This window comes from Hemiscyllium ocellatum, chromosome 1, assembly GCF_020745735.1.
Source record: "Hemiscyllium ocellatum isolate sHemOce1 chromosome 1, sHemOce1.pat.X.cur, whole genome shotgun sequence".
Classification (NCBI taxonomy): Eukaryota; Metazoa; Chordata; class Chondrichthyes; order Orectolobiformes; family Hemiscylliidae; genus Hemiscyllium; species Hemiscyllium ocellatum.
Window position 1 is genome coordinate 80,955,605 of NC_083401.1, and position 24,782 is coordinate 80,980,386.

Here is a 24,782-nt window from a genome sequence, read left to right on the forward strand (position 1 = left end):
TAACCGAAGAGCAAGTTGAGAAGACTCTCGCTTAAATAAGTGTTAATCTAATTAAATATTGTTTTTGACTGCTTTACAAATACTCGAACACACACATTTGTTGCTCTTTTTCACCACGAAAACAAATGACCTGTTGTTGGAAATCCAGACTGTTTTAAACAGGTTGAAACTCCGTACTTCCCTACCTGTGGAGTGTGTGCAGGTGTAGCTGCCACTCACCGCCTCACTATTACAAAGACCATTCCACAGGCTGAGCTGCACTTGACACGTGATGAGGTGGGGTTTCCCTCACGCGGAGCTTGCTATTGGCTGCTCTGTTGCAGCCGCTCTGCAGGTAACGCGGGAGGCCGTGAATGGGTGATACCAAGCCACGGAGCAGCCTCAATGTTGACACATTCTTCCATGGAGCACACCCACAATCAATTGTATCACCTCGTTGTTGCAAACATGACACACCCAAGCATTTCAATGAGGTTTGCTCGTATCGGTCAGAAACCAGTTTTTCCAGTTGTGTCGTAAGTGGAATTGTGGTGCATCACGCTTCCTGCATCGCTTTCTGGAAATTTTTCTTGGCAGTATCTATGGTTGCAAAATCGATTACAAGGTCTCAACAGGTTGCATTCCAAGCACTTAATATTTAATACAAACGCAATAAAGTAAAGATCGGATTCGCATCAAGTTGATGCGATTGAATCAAGATCTCACCAAATTGTGCAGTTCGGTTGAAATTTCGATGAAAAAAATCTACTGCCTGTAAAGCAGGTTTTATCACAAGGGAATGGAGAAGTCACCACTCAAACGCTGAAATATGCGGCTCAGGTATAAAACAAAATCTCTCATTCTTGTGGGTTCCCATGTTGTAAGGTGTTACTCATAATAAACTGAAGAAGACATTTGCTCTGATATATTAAACTACAAATTTCCAGCAATTTGTACCTCAATATTTCCGAAAAGATTTGTACTGTGGTCAAGTTCTGATTCCACTGAGTCGGTTTGTACTACAAGGGGCCACATCCCAAATGAAAATAGGTAAACGCTTATCTGATATAGGTAAAAACAATGACTGCAGATGCTGGAAACCAGATTCTGGATTAGTGGTGCTGGAAGAGCACAGCAGTTCAGGCAGCATCCAAGGAGCAGCGAAATCGACGTTTCTGGCAAAAACCCTTCATCAGGAATACAGGCAGAGAGCCTGAAGCGTGGAGAGATAAGCTAAAGGAGGGTGGGGGTGGGGAGAAAGTAGCATAGAGTACAGTAGGTGAGTGGGGGAGGGGCTGAAGGTGATAGGTGTGGGGGGCGGAGGGTGGAGTGGATAGGTGGAAAAGAAGATAGGCAGGCAGGACTAGTCATGGGGACAGTGCTGAGCTGGAAGTTTGAAACTAGGGTGAGGTGGGGGAAGGGGAAATGAGGAAACTATTGAAGTCCACATTGATGCCCTGGGGTTGAAGTGTTCTGAGGCGGAAGATGAGGTGTTCTTCCTCCAGGCATCTGGTGGTGAGGGAGCGGCGGTGAAGGACACCCAGGACCCCCACATCCTCAGCAGAGTGGGAGGGGGAGTTGAAATGTTGGGCCACGGGGCGGTGTGGGTGATTAGTGCGGGTGTCCTGGAGATGTTCCATAAAGCGCTCTGCTAGGAGGCGCCCAGTCTCCCCAATGTAGAGGAAACCGCATCGGGAGCAACGGATACAATAAATGATATTAGTGGATGTGCAAGTAAAACTTTGACGGATGTGGATATAGTTGGGTTGGACCAGCAGTTTCTACATCATTAAATTGCAGCATCGTAAATGATTCACTTAATAACTCAAAATTACATTCTCCAGCTCACATAAATTTTGACATATACTTGTGCTTGTATTTACAGTGCATGTTATCATGCCATAAAATGCTCAATAAACAAGTTACGTTTTGGAATACAATGCGAACATTGGATTGTCACCACTGATTATAGCAACACACTACTAAGCATCTTCCATTGCAATTACAACACTGACATCTACCTGAGAATAACAAAGGATAGGACAGCACAAGAACAGGCCCTAGGCCCACCAAACCAGGACTGACACACAAAGCCTTGAGAAACTAAAATCATTCGCCCACACAGAATCAGTATCCCTCTATTCCATTACTATACACGTATCTGTCAAGATGCCACTTAAACATTGCCATTGTTCTTGCCTCCACCACCTCAAGGTACTTATCACCCTCTGTGTAAAAAAACTTGCCTCTCACATCTCCTTTAAACTCTCCACCTTTTACCCTAAACATGTGTCCCCAAGTAATTGACATTTCTACCCTGGGAAAAAGACTCCCGACTATCCATTCAATCCATGCCTCTCATGATATCGTAAACTTCTAACAGGTCGTCCCTCAGATTACAAGTTCAAGTGAAAACAATCCAAGTTTGTCCAATCTTTCCTCATAGCTTGTCCCCTTCAAACCAGTCAACATCAGGGTAAACCTTTCCTGTACTCTCTCCAAAGCCACCAAGTCCCTATGGTAACATGGTGACTAAAACTGTACACAATATTCCAAATGTGGCCTATCTAAAGATCTATATAGAGTCATAGAGATGTACAGCATGGAAACAGACCCTTTGGTCCAACTCATCCATGCCAACCAGATATCCCAACCTAAACTAGTCCCACCTGCCAGCACCCAGCCCATATCCCTCCAAACACTTCCTATTCATATACCCATCCAAGTACCTTTTAAATATCGCAATTGTACCAGCCTCCACCACTTCCTCTGGCAGCTCATTCCATACAAGTACCAAAAATTGCCTCCTAGGTCTCTTTTATATCATTCCCCTCTCTCCCTAAACCTATGCCCTCTAGTAGTGGACTCCCCAACCCTAGGGAAAAAAACTTTTGTCTATTATCCTATCCATGCTCCTCATGATTTTATAAACCTCTAAAAGGTCACCCCTCAGCTGTCAACGCTCCAGGGAAAACAGCCCCAGCCTCTTCAACATCTCGCTTTAGCTCAAATCCTCCAACCCTGGCAACATCCTTGTAAATCTTTTCTGAACCCTTTCAAGTTTCATAACATCTTTCCAATAGGAAGGAGACCAGAATTGCACGCAATATTCCAATAGTGGCCTAACCATTGTCCAGTACAGCTGCAACATGACCTCTCAATTCCTGTACTCAATACTCTGACCAAGAAAGGAAAGCATACCAAACGCCTTCTTCACTATCCTATCCACCTGCGACTCCACTTTTAAGGAACTATGTACCTGCACTCCAAGGTGTCTTTGTTCAGCAACACTCCCTTGGACCTTACCATTAAGTCCTGCTAAGATTTGCTTTCTCAAAAGTAGCACTTCAAATTTATCTAAATTAATCTCCATCTGCCACTTCTCAGCCCATTAGCCCATCTGATCAAGATCCCGTTGTAATCTGAGGTAACCTTCTTCGCTGTCCACTATACCTCCAATTTTGGTGTCATCAGCAAACTTACTAACTATACCTCTTATGCTCACATCCAAATCATTTATATAAATGATGAAAAGTAATGGACCCAGCACCGATCCTTCTGGCACTCCACTGGTCACAGGCTCCAGTCTATAAAACAACGCTCCATCACCACCCTCTGTCTTCTACCTCTGAGTCAACTCTGTATCCATATGGCTAGTTCTTCCTGTATTTAATAAGATCTAACGTTGCTAACCTGTCTCCCATGGGGAACCTTGTTGAATGCCTTACTAAAGTCCATAAAGATCACATCTACCACTCTGCCTTTATCAACCTTCTTTGTTACTTCTTCAAAAAACTCAAACAAGTTTGTGCAACATGATTTCCCACGTATAAAGCCATGTTGACTATTGCTAATTAGTCCTTGCCTTTCCAAATACATGTGCATCCTGCCCCTCAGGATTCCCTCCAACAACTTGCCCACCACTGATGTCAGGCTCACTGGTCTATAGTTCCCTGGCTTGTCCTTACCACCTTTCTTAAACAGTGGCACTACATTGGGCAACCTCCAGTCTTCTGGCACCTCACCTGTGACTATTGATGATACAAATATCTCAGTAAGAGGCCCAGCAGTCACTTCATTTGCTTCCCACAGAATTCTAAGGTCCACCTGATCAGGTCCTAGGGATTTATCCACTTTTATGCATTTCAAGACATCCAGCACTTCCTCCTCTGTAATATGGACATTTACAAGATGTCACCATCTACTTCCTTACATTCTATATCTTCTATCTCCTTTTCTACTGTAAATACTGATGCGAAATACTCGTTTTGTATTTGCCCCATCTTCTGCAGCTCCATACAAAGGCCACCTTGCTGATCTTTGAGGGGCCCTATTCTCTCCCTAGTTACCCTTTTGTCCTTAAATGTATGAGTAAAAACCGTTTGGATTCTCCTTCACTCTATTTAGCAAAGCTATCTCATGTTCTCTTTTTGCGTTCCTAATTTCCCTCTTAAGTTTACTGGTACTGCCTTTATACTCTTCTAAGGATTCATTCGATCTATCCTGTCTATACCTTACATATGCTTCCTTCTTCTTCTTCTTAACCAAACCCGCAATTTCTTTAGTCATCCAGCATTCCCTAAACCTACCAGCCTTTCCTTTCACCCTGACAGGAATATATTTCCTCTGGACACGCATTATCTAATTTCTGAAGGCTTCCCATTTTCCAGCTATCCCTTTACCTGCAAACATCTGCCCCCAATCAGCTTTTGAAAGCTCTTGCCTAATACCGTCAAAATTGGCCTTACTCCAATTTAGGACTTCAACTTTTAGATCTGGTCTGTCCTTTTCCATCACTATTTTAAAATTAGTAGAATTATGGTCACTGGCCCCAAAGTGCACCTCCACTGACACCTCAGTCACTTGCTCTGTCTTATTTCCCAAGAGTAGGTCAAGTTTTGCACCTTCTCTGATAGGTATATCCACATATTGAATCAGAAAATTTTCTTGTACACGCTTAACAAATTCCTCTCCATCTAAACCATTAACACTATGGCAGTCCCAGTCTATGTTTGGAACGTTAAAATTCCCTACCATAACCACTCTATTATTCTTAGAGATAACTGAGATTCCCTTACAAATTTATTTCTCGATTTCCCTCCAACTATTAAGAAGGGGTCTATAATATAATCCCTATAAGGTGATCATCCCTTTCTTATTTCTCAGTTCCACACAAACAACTTCCCTGGATATATTTCCGGGAATATCCTCCCTAAGTACAGCGGTAATGCTATCCCTTATCAAAAAGGCCACCCGCCCTCCTCTCTTGCCTCCCTCTCCGTCCTTCCATTTATGGAGAAAGTGAGGTCTGCAGATGCTGGAGATCAGAGCTGAAAATGTGTTTCTGGAAAAGCGCAGCAGGTCAGACAGCATCCAAGGAACAGGAGATTCGACGTTTCGGGCAAAAGCCCTTCTTCAGAACTCCTGAAGAAGGGCTTATGCCTGAAACGTCGAATCTCCTGTTCCTTGGATGCTGCCTGACCTGCTGCGCTTTTCCAGCAACACATTTTCAGCTCTGTCCTTCCATTTATATCCTGGAACATTAAGCTGCCAGTCCTGTCCATCCCTGAACCATATTTCTGTAATTGCTATGATATCCCAGTCCTTTGTTCCTAACCATGGCTGAGTTCATCTGCCTTCCCTGTTAGGCCTCTTGCATTGAAATAAATGCAGTTTAATTATCGGTCCTACTTGTTCTCTGCTTTGTCCCTGCCTGCCCTGACTGTTTGACTCGCCTTTGTTTTCAACTGTACCAGTCTCAGATTGAAATCTTTCTTCACTATCTCCCTGGGTCCCACCCCCCCACCTTAGCAGTTTAAATCCTCCTGAGCAGCTCTAGCAAATTTCCCTGTCAGTATATTAGTCCCCTTCCAATTCAGGTGCAATCCGTCCTTCTTGTACAGGTCACTTCTACCCCAAAATGGCTTCCAATGATCCTTCTCCCATACACTACCTCCTAGCCATGCATTCATCTGCTCCATCCTCCTATTCCTGCCCTCACCAACTCATAGCACCGAAAGTAATCCAGATATTACTACTCTCAAGGATCTTTTTAAAATTCCTGCCTAACTCTCTGTAATCTCCCTGAATAATCTCAACCTTTTCCCTTCCTATGTCGCTGGTTCCAATGTGTACAATGACTTCCTGCTGGTCCCTCTCCCTCGTGAGAACATTCTGCACCCTCTCTGAGACATCCAGATGCAACATAACTTGCCAGTTTTTATACTCTATGCCCTGACCAATGAAGGCAAGCATGCCATATGCCTTCTAGACTATCTTATCCACTTGTGTTGCCACTCTCAGGGAACTGTGGACCTATAAGCCCAGATCTGTCTGTATGTTGATGCTTCTACAATTTACTGTATACCTCTCTCCTGTATTAGACCCTTCCAAAATGCATCACCTCGCATTTGTTCAGATTAAATGCTATCTGGCATTTCTTCATTCAAGTCTCCAGCCTATCTATATCCTGGCAATTCTCTAAACTATATGCAGCTCCCCAAGCTTTGTATCAGGCAGAAACTTACTATAATCAGACCACCTACATTGTCCTCCAAATCATTTCTAAATATTGCAAAACCACGGGTCTCAGCACCCAATCTCTGCTGATCACTAATGGTTACAGAGCTCTAGTCAGAAAAAACATCCTTTTCACGCCTCTGTCCATCTTCTATATCCAAGTCAGTTCTGTGTCCATTGTACCAGTTCACTGTGGATCCCATGTGACTTCACCTTCTGTATCAATAGGGAAAATAGGGCTATGTCCTGGTTGCAGAAGCACGACAAAGCTAAACCAACCAATTACCAGTCCAACAATCTAGTCTCGATCATCAGAAAAGTGAGGGATGTTGTCACCACAAATACTATCAAGCAGCACTTCCTCAACTAAACCTGGTCAGTGATGTCCTGTTTGGGTTCTGTCAGTGCCACTCAGATCCTGACATCATTGGTTAGAGTGTCATACAGTAAAATAGCATGGACACGTGCTCTGTTTCACAGAGAATTGACTCCACCCCTGCCATTTCCAATTGTGCCCTACAAGTTGACAGGTGCTCCATATATCATACGGGCCGCACGGTGTCCTCGGGTAAGGTGCAAGGTAGTGGGGTATGCTTCATGATCAATACCTCCCTGTGCTCAGACATAGTGACTGTGGCAAACCTTTGCTCCCTGAACCTAGGATACCTTGCAGTAAAATGCCATCCCTAATATTTACCATGTGCGTTCATCTCCGCCTTCCTGACAGCAGTTTACATACCACGCCATGCGGATGTTAAGATTGCCCTGGATGAAATTTACACCATCACAAACACTCGAGAGACAAAATTCCCTGAGGCCTTATTCATCATGGCTGGCACTTTCAACCAGGGTGCTGCCAAAGTAGCACCAACACATCTCCTGCCCCACCAGAAGACCGAACATCCTGGCCCACTGATATACAACCATCAAAGACACCTACTGCTCCATATCCTTGTCCACACTTCCGAAAATCAGATCACAGCACTGTGTGCCTCCTCCCAAATTACATGCAGAAGTTGAAATGGCAGGATCTTTCACAAAAAGGATGGTACAATGCTGGTCCGAGGCAGCAGAAGACCTCGGACTGCTTAGAATCGGTAGACTGGACCATATTCAAGTACTGAGTGGAAAACCTAGATGAGTACACCACCGTTGTCACGGACATCATTAGCAAATGCGTGGAAGATTGTGTACCAAAGAAGTCAATCCGAATGTTCCCCAACAGGAAACGTTGGATGAACCAGATAATCCACTCCATACTGAAGACCAGGCATGCAGCATTCAAATCGGATGACCCGGACCTATACAGAAAGTCCAGATATGACCTCTATAAAGCCATCAATGATGCCAAAAGGTATTACTGGGCCACGTTAGAGGCCCAAACCAACTATACAGTCTCCTGTTGCCCGTGGCAAGGCCTAAATAACATGATGGGATACAAAATGAAGCAGCACAAGATAGCAGACAAAGACATATCCTTTCCTGATGCATTCATTGCTTGGTTTCAGCAGAATGTCAGTGGTGCGGGTCACCTGCTGCTGGACACATCTGTGTGCACTGTCACCGCCGCAGATGTCAGATCGATCCTCCTTGGAGTCAACCCAAGGAAAGCAACAGGTTCAGACAGAGTCTCCGGCTGAGCACTTAGATCCTGTGCAGACCAACTGGTGGAAGTATTCACCTACAACTTCTCCCTATTATAAGCCAACAACCACACCTGCTTCAAGAAGACCACCATCAACCCTGTACCTAAGAAAGCACATGCAATGTGCCTTAATGACTACTGCCCAGTTGCCTTGACCTCCATAATCATGACCTTCTTCAAGGGGCTGGTCATGGCCCACATCAACTCCAGTCTCCCAGCCTGCCTACAATTTACCCACTGATGTTACAGGTCCAGTGGATACCATTTCCCTATCCCTGCACTAATCCCTGGAATATCTGAAAGCAGGTCAGAGGCTAGCAATACTGGGAAAGCAATATTGGGCAAGTAACGCACCTCCTGGCTTCCCAAAGCCTGTCCACCATCAACAAGGCACAAGTCAGGAGTGTGATGGAATATTATCTTCTTGCTTGGGTGAATGTAGCTCCAAGAGCACTCAAGAAGCTTTGCACCATCAAGGGCAAAGTAGCCTGCTTGATTGACACTACATCCACAATGCTCAGTAGCAGCAGTGTGTACTATCAACAAGATGCACTGTAGAAATTTGCCAAAGATCCTTAGAAAGCACTTGTCAAACCCAAAACCACTTCTATCTAGAAGGACAAGGGCAGCAGATACATGGGAACATCACCTGCAAATTCCCCTCCAAGCCACTCACCATCCTGACTGGGAAATATATTCCCATTCCTTCACTGTGACTGGGTAAAATCCTGGAATTCCCTATCTATGGGCATGTGGATCATCCTATAGGACCTGGACTGCAGCAGTTCAAGGTAGCAACTCACCATCACCTTCTTAATAGCAATTAGGGATGGACAATAAATCATGACCAGCCAACAACACCCATGTCCTACAAGTAAACAAAATGGCTCAAACACATAATCATCGGTTCAAAGGGAATAGAACAACCAATTCAGAAAAGCTGACAGTTTATTGAATAAACTGAAATAATTTTCAAATAAAAGTATACACTGTGTACTTAACAGCTGCTTTTATTATCCTGAAACAAACATTTTAATTTTGTATTTTATTGTGTTTCAAAGTAAAACAGGTGAAATAACTCTCAATATTCAAACATTGAGTATTACTGAAGATTTGCATACTCAAAGATGTTTAACCTCCACAAAACACAGAATAAGTCTGTTGACCCTCATTGATACATTCAGCAATGGAAATTTTAGAACAATTGAAATATTTGGAGAATGCTGTCAAAACACAATTATCATCTTATTCAAATAAGGAGATCAAAACTCTACACTACTCCAGACATGATATCATTAATGCCCTGTACATCTTTACTAAACGTTTTTCTGTTTTTACATTCCATTCCTCTCAGAATAAAAGACAGCATTTGTCTTCCTGTTTGTTGACTTGTAGTACCTGCATGCTAACATTGTGATTGAATGTACCAGTGCATCAAGATCCTTCCATATCTATATTAAAACCTCTGTCACTGGTCCCTTAAGGTAGTAGTATAGGTCAATAAAAAGTGGTTTAAAAGGCATTTGGCATTCTTGCCTTTATTAAGACATAGAGCTTAAAAACACTCAGGTTATGCTGGAATTGTGTAAAACATTGGTCAGACCACAGCTGATGTACTGTGTGCAGTTTTGGAATTCACATTCTAGGAAGAATGTGATAGCACTGAACAGGGTCCAAAAGATGTTTACCAGAGTATTTCCTGGACTGGAGAGTTTCAGCTATGAAGAGAGATTGGACAGACTGGGATTGTTTTCCTTTCAGCAGAGGAGGTGGAAGAAGGGACGTGATGAGGTGTGTAAAATTATGAGGGCATGGAGAGGGTTAATGGGAAAAAAACCATTTCCCCTTGATACAGCAATCAATGACCAGGAAGCATAGATTTAAGGTAAGGAGCAGAAGGTTTACAGGAGCTGTGAGGAAACACTTTTTCATCTGGAGGGTGGTGGAAATCTGGAGTCACTGGCTGTAAGGGGGTAGAAGCAGAAACTCTCATAATATTTAAGAAATATTTGGTTATGCCCTCACAATACCAAGGCATGCAAGGGCATGGGCCAAGTGCTGGAAAAAGGATTAGAATAGTTAGGTGGTCATTTTTGACTGGGGTGATGCAATGGGCCAAAGGGCTTTATTCTGCTTTGTCAACATTGATCATTCTGTGACATTTTTCCTACATTATACTCTGTCATTTCATTACTCCATGAACATAAACTAAATATATGCTTTTACAGCTATCTACCTCATTTTAACAGTTTCTTTTTCTCACTATCTTGTCATGAGCAGTAAATTTTGCTACCATATATTTGGTCCCCTTATCCATGACATTGATTTCGATTGAAAGTAATTGTGGTCCCAAAACTGATCCTTACAAATTATCGCTTGTCAAGCCAAGAAAAGCCACATTTATCTTGATTGTTTCCGGTTGCCTAACCAGTCCCTTATCAACGTGAATGTTACTCTCGACACAACTGGCTGTTATTTTGTGAACTAAACTTTAATATTTATTGTATTCCATTCTCTATTCAATTCATCTGGTACCTTATCAAATGTCTTTTGGAAATTCATCTGTGCAACAACTACAGATTCCTTTTTATCTGTCTTATTTCTTGCTTTGTCAAAGAACTGTAATGAATTAAACTTGACACCCTTCCACAAAATCACATTAATTCTTCCTGATCCCATTGTGATTTTCTTAGTATCTGGCTGAAACCTCCTTAATGATGGAAGCTTCCCACTTCCTTTCTTTCTTAAATGAGTGCTACATTTGCGAATTGCCAATCTGTTGAGATCCATCCTAACCCTAAAGAATTTTGGAAGATTATAACATATATTAGATAGTACAAATTTCTCCAGCAGCTTATCCATGACCTTGATAATTGTTTTACTTTCCTCTCTCCACTTTGCATTTGGATTTTCAAGAAATTTTATCTTGTTTAAAATAGGCAAAATATCTGTTCAAAGCTTCCATGATTTCCTTGTTTTATTTTATTTGCATTTAAAAGTTCAGTCTTAAACACTTTTCACCATCAAGCTGCATGTGAAATGCAATTATGTTAGATCAGTGTTGCTCGGAACCGCTTTTACGATAAGTCTCATGACTGGAACAAAGTCTGTCAGGTGGATTTCATAGAATAGGAGTTTCCTGACTGGACCAGGTTAACAGCCCCAATCAGGGAATCATAGATGACAGGTACAAAGAGGAACGTCACAATATGGGTGCTAGGGGAAAAAAATAATAAGCACTACTGCAGTTACGCGGGAGTGTGGGGGGTAATTAAAAAAAATAAAAATAAACCCGAGTGTCAGGCATCCTCTTCACTCAGGAATAAAAACAAACAGGAACGTCAGGGGTTCTACTCAATCTAGGAACTGGATCTGCGCTAGCTAGGACAGTGTCATGTACTATGCACAGGTAAATAAAGGGTGATGGGATATTGGCCCTTATGGAGTTATTTCAGTAGCAGTGAGAGAAAAATAGGCCCCTGAAGAGATTCACTCACAATAGTTGTCTGTGAATTGGGGTACGCATTTCTGGCATTATGCTACTATTTGGGAAGCTTGACTTGTTTGATCCTGCCGTTGATTTGGCCCAGTATGTGGAAAGAAGGCGTTACTTTTTTCCAGGCAATTGCTATTGGGGTAGTCAAAAAGCGACAATTAATCATCCTGACAGCATGTGGACCCGCAGCTTTTTCAGTTAAGAGCCTACTTTCCCTGAGGTACCACGCACTAATACCTTTCAAGAGTTAACAGATTTAGCTAAGGAATATTATGAACAAGCCTTCTCTAATTCTGAGACACTATCGGTTTTACTTGACAGTTCGAGAACTAGGGGAACTTGTATTGTGATATTTGGTGAGGTTAAGATTACTAGCAGAGGCATGAGATTTTGGTTTAACCTGAAGTGAGATGCTGAGAGATAAATGGGGTGACCATGCAAAAGTGTCTACTAGCTGAAGCACAACTGGACTTTGAGCAGACACTACAGCTGGCCTTGTTATTAGAAAAAGTGGCAAGTGGAGCTTATGAATTACAGGATATTCCGATTGGAGTCGACACCCTCACCACACCGACTGAGCTTGGGGAACACTACTTGAGTGAGGGCAGCTGCACAGCCTCACACAGGACTCTTGGACAGATCACAGTAAAACTCCAAAACATAGCCAAGTTTCGGCCAAATTATTAAAATTTTGTCGAGGATCCGGGCTGACAGGCCATTGTAGTTGCTGCCAGCATGAGCACGCGAGACAGCAAAGGTCCCAATCGACCTGAATTGAGTAAAAGAACACATCAGTCAGTATCCAGGAGAATGCACACTCTGGAAAATACACCTACAACTGAATATAGTAAAAGTCTCGAGATTAAGTTTGGTAGGGCCAAAGTGGTTGAGAAAGATTCAACTTGATTGGATCAAGTTTTTTGATGAGTAAAGGCCATCTTACTGAAGTCCGAATTAAATCCTGGATGTTTTTCAAGGAGTTTTATCATAGGGACCAAGGCTACCTTAAATGTCGACCAAGAAGCAATTCCACAATTCTGCAAGACCTGCCTAGTGCCTTTTGCCTTACGTGCAGAAGTAGAGATAGAAACAGGAGGCTGGAAAGAAAAGGAATTAGCAAACCAGTACAGTTTGCAGAACGCACAGCACAGTCATACTGATTGTGAAGTCTGGCAGGTTGGTTCATCTTTGTCGAGATTTTAAACAAACGTGAAACATATTTTTTGCAGCTGGTTAAATATCCAATCTCTTGCATACTGGACTTACACACAAAACTGGTGAGGGGGATGTCCTTCACAAAGGCGGCACGGTGGCACAGTGGTTAGCACTGCTGCCTCACAGCACCAGGGACCTGGGTTCAATTCCCGCCTCAGGCGACTGACTGTGTGGAGTTTGCACATTCTCCCCGTGTCTGCGTGGGTTTCCTCCGGGTGCTCCGGTTTCCTCCCACAATCACAAAGATGTGCGGGTTAGGTGAATTGGCCATGCTAAATTGCCCGTAGTGTTAGGTAAGGGGTATATGTAGGGGTATGGGTGGGTTGCGCTTCGGCGGGTCGGTGTGGACTTGTTGGGCCGAAGGGCCTGTTTCCACACTGTAAGTAATCTAATCTAATCTAAAGCTGGATGTGAGCCATGCATACCTGCAACTGCGATTAGATGAGGATTCCCAGAAGTATGCTGCACTTTGTACCCATAAGGATTTGTATCAATATACAAATCTGCTTTTTGGACTATCATCTGCCTGTGCCATTTTCCAGCAAATGATGAAGAACATTTTACAAGGTCTACTTTAGGTCACTATTTATTTGCTAAGAGTCGAGAAGTCTAATAGAGAGCACCGAGAGAACTTCGAGATAGGGTTTAAACATTTCTCCAAGGAGGGAAGAATGTTTGTTTCAGGCACCCCAAGGGAACTACTTGGGCTACAGATTCGACAAGGCCAGGTTATACCTATTGGAAGATAAAGTGAGGACAGTCTCAGGTGTTCCAGCTCTCATATCTCTTCCGGAGCATAGGTCTTTCCTTGGGATGGTGAATTATTATAGAAAATTCATATGTACCCTGGCCTCCAACTTGGCACCCTTACATTTGCTATTGGAAAAGGGTCAGCCTTGGAAATGGTCTCGTAACCCAGAAGTAGCCTTTAGGGAACTGAAGGAGCAGCTATTGTCATCTAGGTATTGATACACCATGATCTGGTGTTGGCATGTGATGCCTTCCCATCGGGCATCAGAGGAGTGTTGGCTCACCAGTGGCCCAGTGGAGAGAAACACCTGATAGCATATGCTTCCCAGACTTTGGCTGATGCTGAACAAAAATATGCCCAGATAGAGAAGGAAGGTTTGTTGCGATCATCTTTGTTGTGAAGTTGGGTCGATTAATTGTAAATTGGGAAGAAGGAACTTATAAATTGGGGTTTGTAAAATTATAAAATGTAAGGGGGAGGAAAGCATTGTGCGGTCCCTTTAAAGGATGGTGTTTGTTTGGGGCTTAGAGATTTAAAACGGATGTCTGTGAAAAACAGCTGGAAAGTTTGCAAGTAAAGAGAGCACCTGAATTGAAACACTTGTTTCAAAAGGCCATGCAGTTAGCAGGTCAAGCAGTTTTTACCAAGACAATAGTCTTTCGAATTTAGCCAATCAATTTGAACCAGGCCCTTAGATACCAAAATCCTATTAAATTTAAATCTGATGGTTTTGACAACATAGGACCAATTCTATTATAAGAAATATTGATATGTCATCAGTTGGAAAAAAGACCCAGAGAGCTAACTGCCATCCACCAGAGCTAACAACCCTCAGTGCTCGAGAGACAATTGCTGGCTCTCACAGTCATTTATGTATTAGAGAAAGTGCCATCTCAATAATAACAGTATCAATGACAGAGAAGACGTTGCTGACAGAAGAAACCAATAGAGATGGTACAGAACATTCCAGAAGACATGTAACCTGGTTGTAATTTCAAGAAACGAAACTCTTTTTTAAATAAGTAGGACTTGTATTTATTGCAACAGCATGTCATTATTCTTGTTTTATTGGACAATAGCTAGAAGGGATTTATTCCGTTTGTTAATAGTTTAGTTAATTTGGCCATTGTTATAGAGTTAGATAAATAAATTGTTACTTGTTGAGTTTAAAGTGAGTGGTAGGAATTTATTTTACTTAACCACTAGAAGTTGCTGAGAAGAAGTTTGCACCACTTTTAACACTCCTTTTGCAGATGATGGGGCAAGGCGCTCCTCTTTGGCTGTCTCGGTTTTAGTTCTCAGAAGTGGCTGGGGGGGGGGGGGTTATTCTCCGCTATATAACATCCTTGGTGTTATGAAGTTCCACCAATACCTTTACGGATGTAAATTTGTAATGGCAATGTACCACAAAACCCTGCTAGGATTATTTAAAGATGACAAGACTCATAGCTTCTAGCTGAATTCAGTGGTGGGCTCTCATTTTGAGCGTATACAATGACAAGTTGGAACACTGTCCAGGAGGCAGATGTCTTGAGCCACCTCCCTCTAACAGATACAGCACCAGTGGTGCCGCCACTAGAAGAGTTCATTCTGGTTTTAAACTTTCTGGACACCCTTCTAGTCACCGCTGACAATATCCAACCATGGGCACAAAAAGATTCTGTCCTGACAAGACGAAAACAAAATGAGGGAAATAAAAAGGCCATCACAACCAGAATTGAAACCTTTCTAGATCTGGCAAGACCAGATCACCATAGATGACAGCATACGGGGAGTAAGAGTGATTGTCCCAAGCAAATGTTACCGCCAGATACTGGGTCATCCAGGGATTTCCAAAATGAAGATGCTGGCAGGAAGTTATGTCTGGTGGCCAGAATTGGTTGTGAAAATAGCTGTGTTGGTGAGGCAATGTCAGACTGCTAACAAGGACCAAATGTTAGTACCCAGCAACTACCTCACATTCGTGGGAATGGTGGAATAAACCCTGGACTTAGTTACATGTCGACTATGCCAGTCTTTTCATGGGCTCAATATTCTTCCTGATTGTGGATGTTCACTCAATGCGGCTGGATGTGCATGGAGTTCATTCATCAAACATGAAGATGGTGATTGAAAAGCTGTGAGCATCTTTTATAGTATACGGACTCCTGGTGGTGTTGGTCAGACAATGTACCATCATTTACCAGCAGAGAATCTGAGCATTTCCTAAGGTTGAACAGCATTCTATGTGTAAGGACTGAGCCCTTATGGTCATCATCCAATGGTCTGATGGAAAAAGCAGTTCAAACTTTGAAGGCAGGCTTAAAGAAACAGCCAGGAGAAAGTGAGGACTGCAGATGCTCGAAATCAGAGTCAAGAGTGTGGTGTTAGAAAAGCACAGCAGGTCAGGCAGCATCTGAGGAGCAGGAGAATTGATGTTTCAAGTATAGGCCCTTCATCAGGAATCAGCCTACAGCTTTATTCGATACCAAACTATCCTGGTTCCTGTTTGATTATAGAACCACCCCTCATGCAACTGCAGGGTCAGTTCCAGCAGAGTTGCTAATGGGGACAAAACTCTGCACCAGATTAAACCCGATCTTCCTGCATCTGGGCAGGGGAAAGGGCAGGGTAAAATGGCATCAGAAATGCCAATGCTGGATATAAGACTCCTCTAAGTCAGAGACAGTTTAGTTCAGGGGACCAAGTTTGTTGTCAAAACAATGTGAATGGCCTGCATGGATAATAGATATGGTTGATGTGAGGTCAAGTCCTGTGATAGCTGACAATAGGTTGCTGGAAAAGTGCAGCAGGTCAGGCAGCATCCAAGGAGCAAGAGAATCGATGTTTCGGGCATGAGCCCTTCTTCAGGAATCCAGGTCCTTTGATATACAAGTTACAGGTGGAGAGGCAGTCCTGAACAAGCAGTGGACCACATGAAAGCTAGAACCTTGCAGGAGCAAAACATACCTGGCCCCTCAGAACATGTGGCAAGGCTGTCAGAACGTGTGGGTTCTCTTCCTCCACCTAGCATTGAAAACACCCCTGAGGATGCAGTGGACGACAACCTCAATGTCGTTACCACCTGCAGAAGATGAATTTTGGCCAAGACAATCCAGGTGCAGGAGGGGTTCTATCGTGTGGTACATGCCACCAATACCCAAAGTGCAGTCGGAGGAACCGGACCTGGTGTAAAAACACCCCTCGAGAGATTCCAGGAAAAATAACAGGCCTGCATCCCAGGTCTTAGTAGAGGAGGGATGTAGTGATTGGAATAATCTCAGAGTATGAATTTCCTGATTAGGGCTGTTAACCTCATCTAATTAGGGAGCCCTGGCTGATAGATATAAGTAGGAGTGTCTGATCACACAGCAATGCCTTTTATAAAGGGCACTGCTTGTCAACGGCCACTTGGGTATTTCCTTTTTTCCTGGTGGTGGAAATTTGAATAAAGATTTGTGCACCTTGTGTCTTTCACTGTGTTTCACACCTGCACACACACACCACGGGTGCTGGGGAAAAATAAGCACTACCGCAGTTAGGCGGTAGTGTGGGGGTAAATTTTTATAAAATAAGAGAAAAAAATTTTTTACGGGAGTGTCTTTTGATTTAGTCCCTAAAAAAGAGGAAATAAATAGGAGTCTTTCCCCTTCACTGTTATATAAAAAAGAAAATAAATAAATAAACAGGAGTGTCTGATCACACAGCATTGCCTTTTGTGAAGGGCACTCCTTGTCACTGGCCACTCGTGTTTTCCTTTCTTCCTGGTGGTGGAAATTGAATAAAGATTCATACACCTTGTGTCTCTCACTGTGTCTCACACCTGCACACACACCAAAAAAAAAAGAAAAAAAGGAAAAAAAAGGAAAAAGAGAAAAAAAAACAGGAGTGTCAGAGGTTCTGCTGAATCGAGGAGTCAGCTCTATGCTAGCTGGGTCACTGTCGTGTACTGTGCATATGTAAATAAAGCATGCCTTGGTGACAGGATACTGGCTTTCGTGGAGTTATTTCAGTAAGGTTATTGATTAATCCTGTCTTATTGCTTATTAACAGGTTAGCATTAGAATATATTGCTTGAAGGAATTTTCCTGAATACATTACTAATACACTTTATAACTAACACCTTTAACACACTAACATCTTTCCCACTTTAAACAAAATCACTGATCATTAATACAGTTCCATTTTAACAGGCCCAACTTATTTCTTCCTGTGTGCTGTTATCACTTTTAGAGACCTATAAATTATTCCTTTAAGTGGCCTTTTCTCTTTGATATTTTTTATCGCTACCCAATCTAATTTTATATTTTGCATGGGAGAGGCAAGGTCATTAGATTAGATTAGATTACTTACAGTGTGGAAACAGGTCCTTTGGCCCAACAATTCACACTGACCTGCCAAAGTGCAACCCCCCCCCAGACCCATTCCCCTACATTTACCCCTTCATCTAACACTACGGGCAATTTAGCATGGCCAATTCACCTAAACTGCACATTTTTGGATTGTGGGAGGAAACCGGAGCACCTGGAGAAAACGCACGCAGATACGGGAAGAATGTGCAAACTCCACACAGAGTCGTCTGAGACGGGAATTGAACCCGGGTCTCTGGGGCTGTGAGGCAGCAGTGCTAACCACTGTGCCATCTCATACAATTGTACGAATAGCATTCTTAATGAGGCTTTCTTCTGAACCTTTTCAGCCACCTCAACCAGATTACAATGATTGACATTCTGTGCATGTTATCCAGTATTCAGCATCAGTCACACATGAATTTTTAAGATGTTTCAATTGTGTTTGGAGTTGTTCCACAGTGGTATATTTTTCAAACCAGTAAGGTAATACACAACCATAGTCCAAAAACTGCAAGTTTACTAATGTGCTTCTTCCCCCATGGCTTTGATGCACATTGATTTTGACCACTGAATGGCCAACAGATTATATATTACAAATATATGATTGAAGGTTCCTTGTATTTGTGGAACACTGATGTCATCAATCAAATGTAAAATAAAACTATCTATTTAAACTGAAATACAAATATAGAGGTGTACCAAAAATGCAACTAAACTGTGTATCATATAAAAGCAGAAAAATGCCAATTCAGCTTCAACACAGATTGTATAAATTCTCTCAATCACAATCTTACATTTAAGGCTGTTTTGTCAACTGTTTGTTCACAGAAAAAGCATATTCCACAAATACATCGGCATCTCTTGTGAATTTGAAACTCACCTTTGTGTAGGCTGAGAATGGAAATATTGTGTCACAGTATTAATAATTAACAGTTTGATAAATAACACACTTGGTCACTTGGGAAGCTCACAGACCTGCGAAGGCAGGAAACTCCACCAAATGCCTCGCCCAAAAATCTAATTATACAATTAGAGAAATTGGATCAGTCCACAGCATTAAGTAACTACATTTTTCTTACAATCCAATAACTTAGAGGAATTTCTGTTCTGATTCTTGGATTTGGAAGAGGAGAAATATTAGCACCAAGTTCTGATGTCATCTCAGACACCATCAACTAGGGAAAGAAGAAACACCATTACCATTTCTTTGGTCTCCAAAGTATAAGACATTGAAATGATCAAATCATATTACTGCACAGTTGAAGAGCATGAAGCTCAACTGATGGAGTGTTTATTTTTGATATATGACTTGCATGTGGTACATCCTCTTTGAAAAATAACCCTTTGATGTCCTTAGCAGGTATCAGCATAGTTCAAATATTTTCAATTGCTGTTGCTGCTAATTATTATAAACAATTCACAACCAACAGACATATGAATAAGAGTACGGATTAGTGGTGCTGGAAGAGCACAGCAGTTCAGGCAGCATCTGAGTAGCAGTAAAATCGACGTTTCGGGCAAAGGCCCTTCATCAGAAATAAAGGCAGAGAGCCTGGAGCGTGAAGATATAAGCTAGAGGAGGGTGGGGGTGGGGAGAAAATAGCATAGAGTACAATAGGTGAGTGGGGGAGGGGATGAAGGTGATAGGTCAGGGAGGAGGGTGGAATGGATAGGTGGAAAAGAAGATAGACAGGTAGGACAAGTCATGGGGACAGTGTTGAGCTGGAAGATTGGAACTAGGGTGAGGTGGGGGGGGGGGGGGGGGGGGAAGGGGAAATGAGGAAACTGTTGAAGTCCACATTGATGTCCTGGGGTTGAAGTGTTCCGAGGCGGAAGATGAGGCGTTCTTCCTCCAGGCGTCTGGTGGTGAGGGAGTAGCGGTGAAGGAGGCCCAGGACCTCCATGTCCTCAGCAGAGTGGGAGGGGGAGTTGAAATGTTGGGCCACAGGGCGGTGTGATTGATTGATTTACGGAGATGTTCCCTAAAGCGCTCTGCTAGGAGACGTCCAGTCTCCCTAATGCAGAGGAGACGGCATCGGGAGCAATGGATACAATAAATGATATTAGTGGATGTGCAGGTAAAACTTTGATGGATGTGGAATCTCCTTTTGGGCCTTGGATAGAGGTGAGGGAGGAGGTGTGGGCACAGGTTTTACAATTCCTGTGGTGACAGGGGAAGGTGTCAGGATGGGAAGGTGGGTTGTAGGAGGGGCGTGGACCTGACCAGGTAGTCAGGGGGAATGGTCTTTGCGGAAGCCGGAAAGGGGTGGGGAGGGAAATATATCCCTGGTAATGCGGTATTTTTGGAGGTGGCGGAAATGTCGGCAGATGATTTGGTATATGTGAAGGTTAAAAAAATGAGGTCTGCAGATGCTGGAGATCACAGTTGAAAATGTGTTGCTGGTTAAAGCACAGCAGGTTAGGCAGCATCCAAGGAATCGGAAATTCGATGTTTCGGGCATAAGCCCTTCATCATATGTGAAGGTTGGTAGGGTGGAAGGTGAGCACCACGGGCGTTCTGTCCTTGTTACGGTTGGAGGGGTGAGGTCTGAGGGTGGAAGTACAGGATGTGGACAAGATGCGTTGGAGGGCATCTTTAACCACATGGGAAGGGAAATTGCACCCGCATCAATCAACCACACCGCCCTGTGGCCCAACATTTCAACTCCCCCTCCCATTCTGCCGAGGACACGGAGGTCCTGGGCCTCCTTCACCGCCGCTCCCTCCTCACCAGATGCCTAGAGGAAGAACGCCTCATTTTCCGCCTTGGAACACTTCAACCCCAGGGCATCAATGTGGACTTCAACAGTTTCCTCATTTCTCCTTCCCCCACCTCACCCTAGTTCCAAACTTCCAGCTCAGCACTGTCCCCATGACCTGTCCTATCTGCCTATCTTCTTTTCCACCGATCCACTCCACCCTCCTCCCTGACCTATCATCTTCATCCCCACTCCAATCACCTATTGTACTCTATGCTACTTTCTCCCCACCCCCACCCTCCTTTAGCTTATCTCTCCACGCTTCAGGCTCTCTGCCTTTATTCCTGATGAAGGGCTTTTGCCCAAAACGTCGATTTTACTGCTCCTTGGATACTGCCTGAACTTCTGTGCTCTTCCAGCACCACTAATCCAGAATGTGGTTTCCAGCATCTGCAGTCATTGTTTTTACCTGTATGAATACAAGTGGGCCACTTGGCCGTTCAAGCTCTGCAATTCAATAAGATCATGGATTATTTGATTTTAATCTCTACATTCCTGCATATTGTGGTATTGCCCTAAAGGACTGTAGGAAACCAGTTGACTACTTAATAAAACAAAGAGCCAACGGCAGACAAATATGTGTCGTATTTCACAAACCCTAAAGGAACCTTGTCAGGAATACAATTCGGAGGATGACAGAACTCTGCTTCTGCCATTCTCTATATTAACCAGCTTGTAAGAACAACGATCATCATCTGACAGATCTGCTGAAGCAATATTTATTTATATCTGAACAACCTAATATTTCTTCCATACGTGCATTTTCATTTGACACAACACTTCATTATTTTTAGTGCATTTCCTAAATTCACTCTGCTATTCACAGAAAATATGAAACAAAGGATTAAAGTTTTAGGGACTATTTTCTCATTAGATTATAAGGTCACATACAAGAGACTAGCACATAAAAATGAAAGTACATAGGATTGGGGTGGTGTCCTGACCTAGATACAGAACAAATTGGCAGACAGGAAACAAAGAGTACGAATAAACAGGACTTTTCGCAAGTGGCAGGCAGTGACGAGTGGGTTACCAGAGGGATCAGTGCTTGGACCCAGCTATTCACTATATATTAATGACTTAAGTGAGAAAACAAATTGTGATATCGCCAAGTCTGCATATAACACAAAGCTGATTGGGAAGGTGAACTGTCAGCAAAATACTTCATTGTAATTGAGACAAGTTGAGTGAGTGTACAAATGCATGACAGATGAAAGATAATGTGGATAAGTGTGAGTTTCGCTGTTACATTACAAGAAGGAGCAGGAGGCTGAGTGTTACACAGTTTCTTTATTATAGAGCTATTTGCTCTCCAGCAGCAAGCTAAGGCTTAGTTGATTCCCACCCAAAATGGATGATGACATCATCACTACATCATCTGATTGGACTCTTAAACTGCTAGTTCACCGAACGTGCACAAATACACATTCCTTCACATCAAAAGGTTCCTGCAATGAAAACATTCACAATATTTACAATGTTTTTTAACTTTTGTTTGGGACATCAGCTTCACTGGCTGGCCAACATTTATTGCCTGTCTCTAGGTGCCCGTGAGAAGATGGTGAGGAACTGCCTTCTTGAATTGCTGCAGATTGACTTACAATGCCCTGACAGAGAGCGCTCCAGGATTTTGACCCAGTGACAGTGAAGGAGTGATGATACACTTCCAAATCAGAATGGTGAGTGGCTCGGAGAGGAACTTGCAGCTAGTGATGTCCCAATGTACCTACTGTCCTTATCCTTCGAGATGGAAGTGGTCACTGCGAAATATGGTTCTGTCAAATTGCTACTATTTCTTAATACATTTTGGAATCTGGTTTCTCTCGCTGCAGTCTTCACAAGTGGATAAAAGTTACCACCACAGTAAGTAACGCAGAGACAACTGTTTGAAAATTTGATTGATTTACTGTCACTTGTGTTTTACAGAGAATACGGTGAAAGAGTGAAAAGCTTCAACAGTTTCCACGACCCAGTGCCATTTTGAATAATTTATGAATAAAAAAAGAGTGAAAAGATGTAACTGAAAGAGAAGCTATCTTCATCCAGCTGCCTTCACTGAGTCCTGCTTCATTTTGTTAGCTTGAACAAAATAATGGGATCTCTGCACTTTCATCATCCTATCCAATGGTGCCAAAAGTGTCTCTTTTGTTTAAATTGCAGCATGATATGCCACTATGATGTACCATATGCCTCATGCCACGAAAAACTATGATTACCTTGCTTCTTCCTATTTAAAACAAAGCATTCTTGAGACTGCCTGTTTCTTTCAAAATCTACACCCCCCCCAACTAAACACCTTTTTCTGTGTCCAGTATTCATGACTCTATTCACAGCAGCTTTTTCATGATAGAACACCTAGAGAGCTTCTGCACTGTTCACATTTTCCTTGGATTTTTTTTTGTTTTGTTTGCTGACTGTACCTGCTGTGATGTAGCGATTGATTTAAAAAAAAATCAAATGATACAAAGTGCCTCCGAGAGCTGCAGTGAGGATCACGTTTTTAATGAATCAGTGGATTGAACTAGTGATTTTCCAAGCAGTTTTATCTTCATAGCCTGTATTATGTGTGTTTAATTCCAAGAAGGACCATGATGCCAAAACTTTCAACAGCAGGAGCTTTGTTCTGGAAATGTTTACTCGACAGCTAAGGTTAGACTAAGCTGTTTGCTGTCCAAAATGGCTAACGACAACACTAAAACATCCACTGTACATACTAAAGTAGACAATGTGTATTTGTGTAACAAAATCAGGAAGGCGGATTATCTGAATGGTGACATATTGGGAAAGGGAGAGACCTTGGTATCCTTGTACACCAGTCATCAAAAGTAGGCATGGGAGTGCAGCAGGCAATGAAGAAAGCAATGGTATGTTGGCCTGCAACATGAGAGGATTTGGGTGCAGGAGCAAGCATATCTTACTGCAAACATACATAACTACACGAGGAATACAGCGTACAGCTTTGGTTTCCTTATCGGAGGAAGGATATTCTGACTATGGAGGAAGATTTACCAGACTGAGTGATGGGATAGCAGGATGGGGAGAGACTGCATTGGATAGGACTATATTCACTGGAGTTGAGAAGAAAAAGGGGATCTAGACAGAGAAAAGGTAGGAATGACTTTAAAAACTAGAAGGCTCAGAATAGAAGATCTGAGGTACATCATATAGGATTGACAGGAGAAATTATTTTCCCAGAGTGTGGTGCGCCTGTGAAATTCACAGAAAGTGATAGAGGCCAAAACATTGTAAGCTTTTAAGGAGTTAGATATAGTTCTTAGGGCTAAAGGGTACTGGGAGAGAACAAGAACAGAGTACTAAGTTGGATAATCAGTCAAATCGAATAGTGGAGCAGGTTGAAAGAGCTGAATTGTGTTCTCCTGTTTCTAGTTTTTCGATGCTTCCATGTTTAGAGATGATTCACAAGCTTGCCTCCTATTTTAATTTAAAAATGGAGCACAAATTTGAAGGGTAACTGATCTTTGTAATGTCAGACAGTTTATTTACATTATAATATCATGATCATTTTGCGAGGGGGAAGGGGGAGAGAGAAAGAAAGCAGGCGGGGAGAGAAGAGCAGGGAAAGAAGGGGGGGGGAGGGAGAGAGGAGGGGGGAGGGAGAGAAGGGGGGAGGGAGAGAGAAGGGGGGAGGGGGAGAGAAGGGGGGAGGGGGAGAGAAGGGGGGGCGGGGAAGAGTGCGATGTGAGAAGAAATGAGGGAGAGAGTGAGGGGAGGAGAGGAGGGAGTGAGCGGGCGGAGATAGTGGGCAAAGAGGGCGCAAGGGGTGGCGTGAGAGGATGGAGCGAGAGGGAGGAGCAAGGGCGCAGCATGGAGGGGAAGGAGGGTGGGGAGTCATATATGGAATGAACTGCCCAAGGACGTGCTGTAGGCTGGTAGAATTACAACATTTAAAAGGCATCTGGATGCATTTATGAATGAAGGGGAAGGGTTTAGAAGGATATGGGCCAAATCCTGGTAAATATGAATAGATTAACTTAGGATATTTCGTCAGCATGGACGAACTTGATGGAAGGATTTGCTTCCACACTGTACATGTCTATGACTCTACGACAGGTACACGAAATGTCAG

The 24,782-nt window shown here is 43.0% G+C and overlaps 1 protein-coding gene across 3 annotated transcripts in view; it reads right to left on the reverse strand.

Annotated features, from left to right (window-relative positions):
• Positions 1–522: 522 nt before the first annotated feature.
• Positions 523–24,782, reverse strand: part of ercc8 (excision repair cross-complementation group 8) — an 86,322-nt gene continuing 62,062 nt past the window's right edge. Inside the window, exon 13 of one of the 3 annotated variants that reach the window (XM_060823668.1) lies at positions 523–579. The gene's annotated coding sequence lies outside the window, so the exon portion shown is untranslated. Of the gene's footprint in view, positions 580–9,137; positions 12,409–21,966; positions 22,144–24,782 lie in introns of those variants that run through there. The other 2 variants (XM_060823676.1, XM_060823661.1) reach the window with 2 other exon arrangements.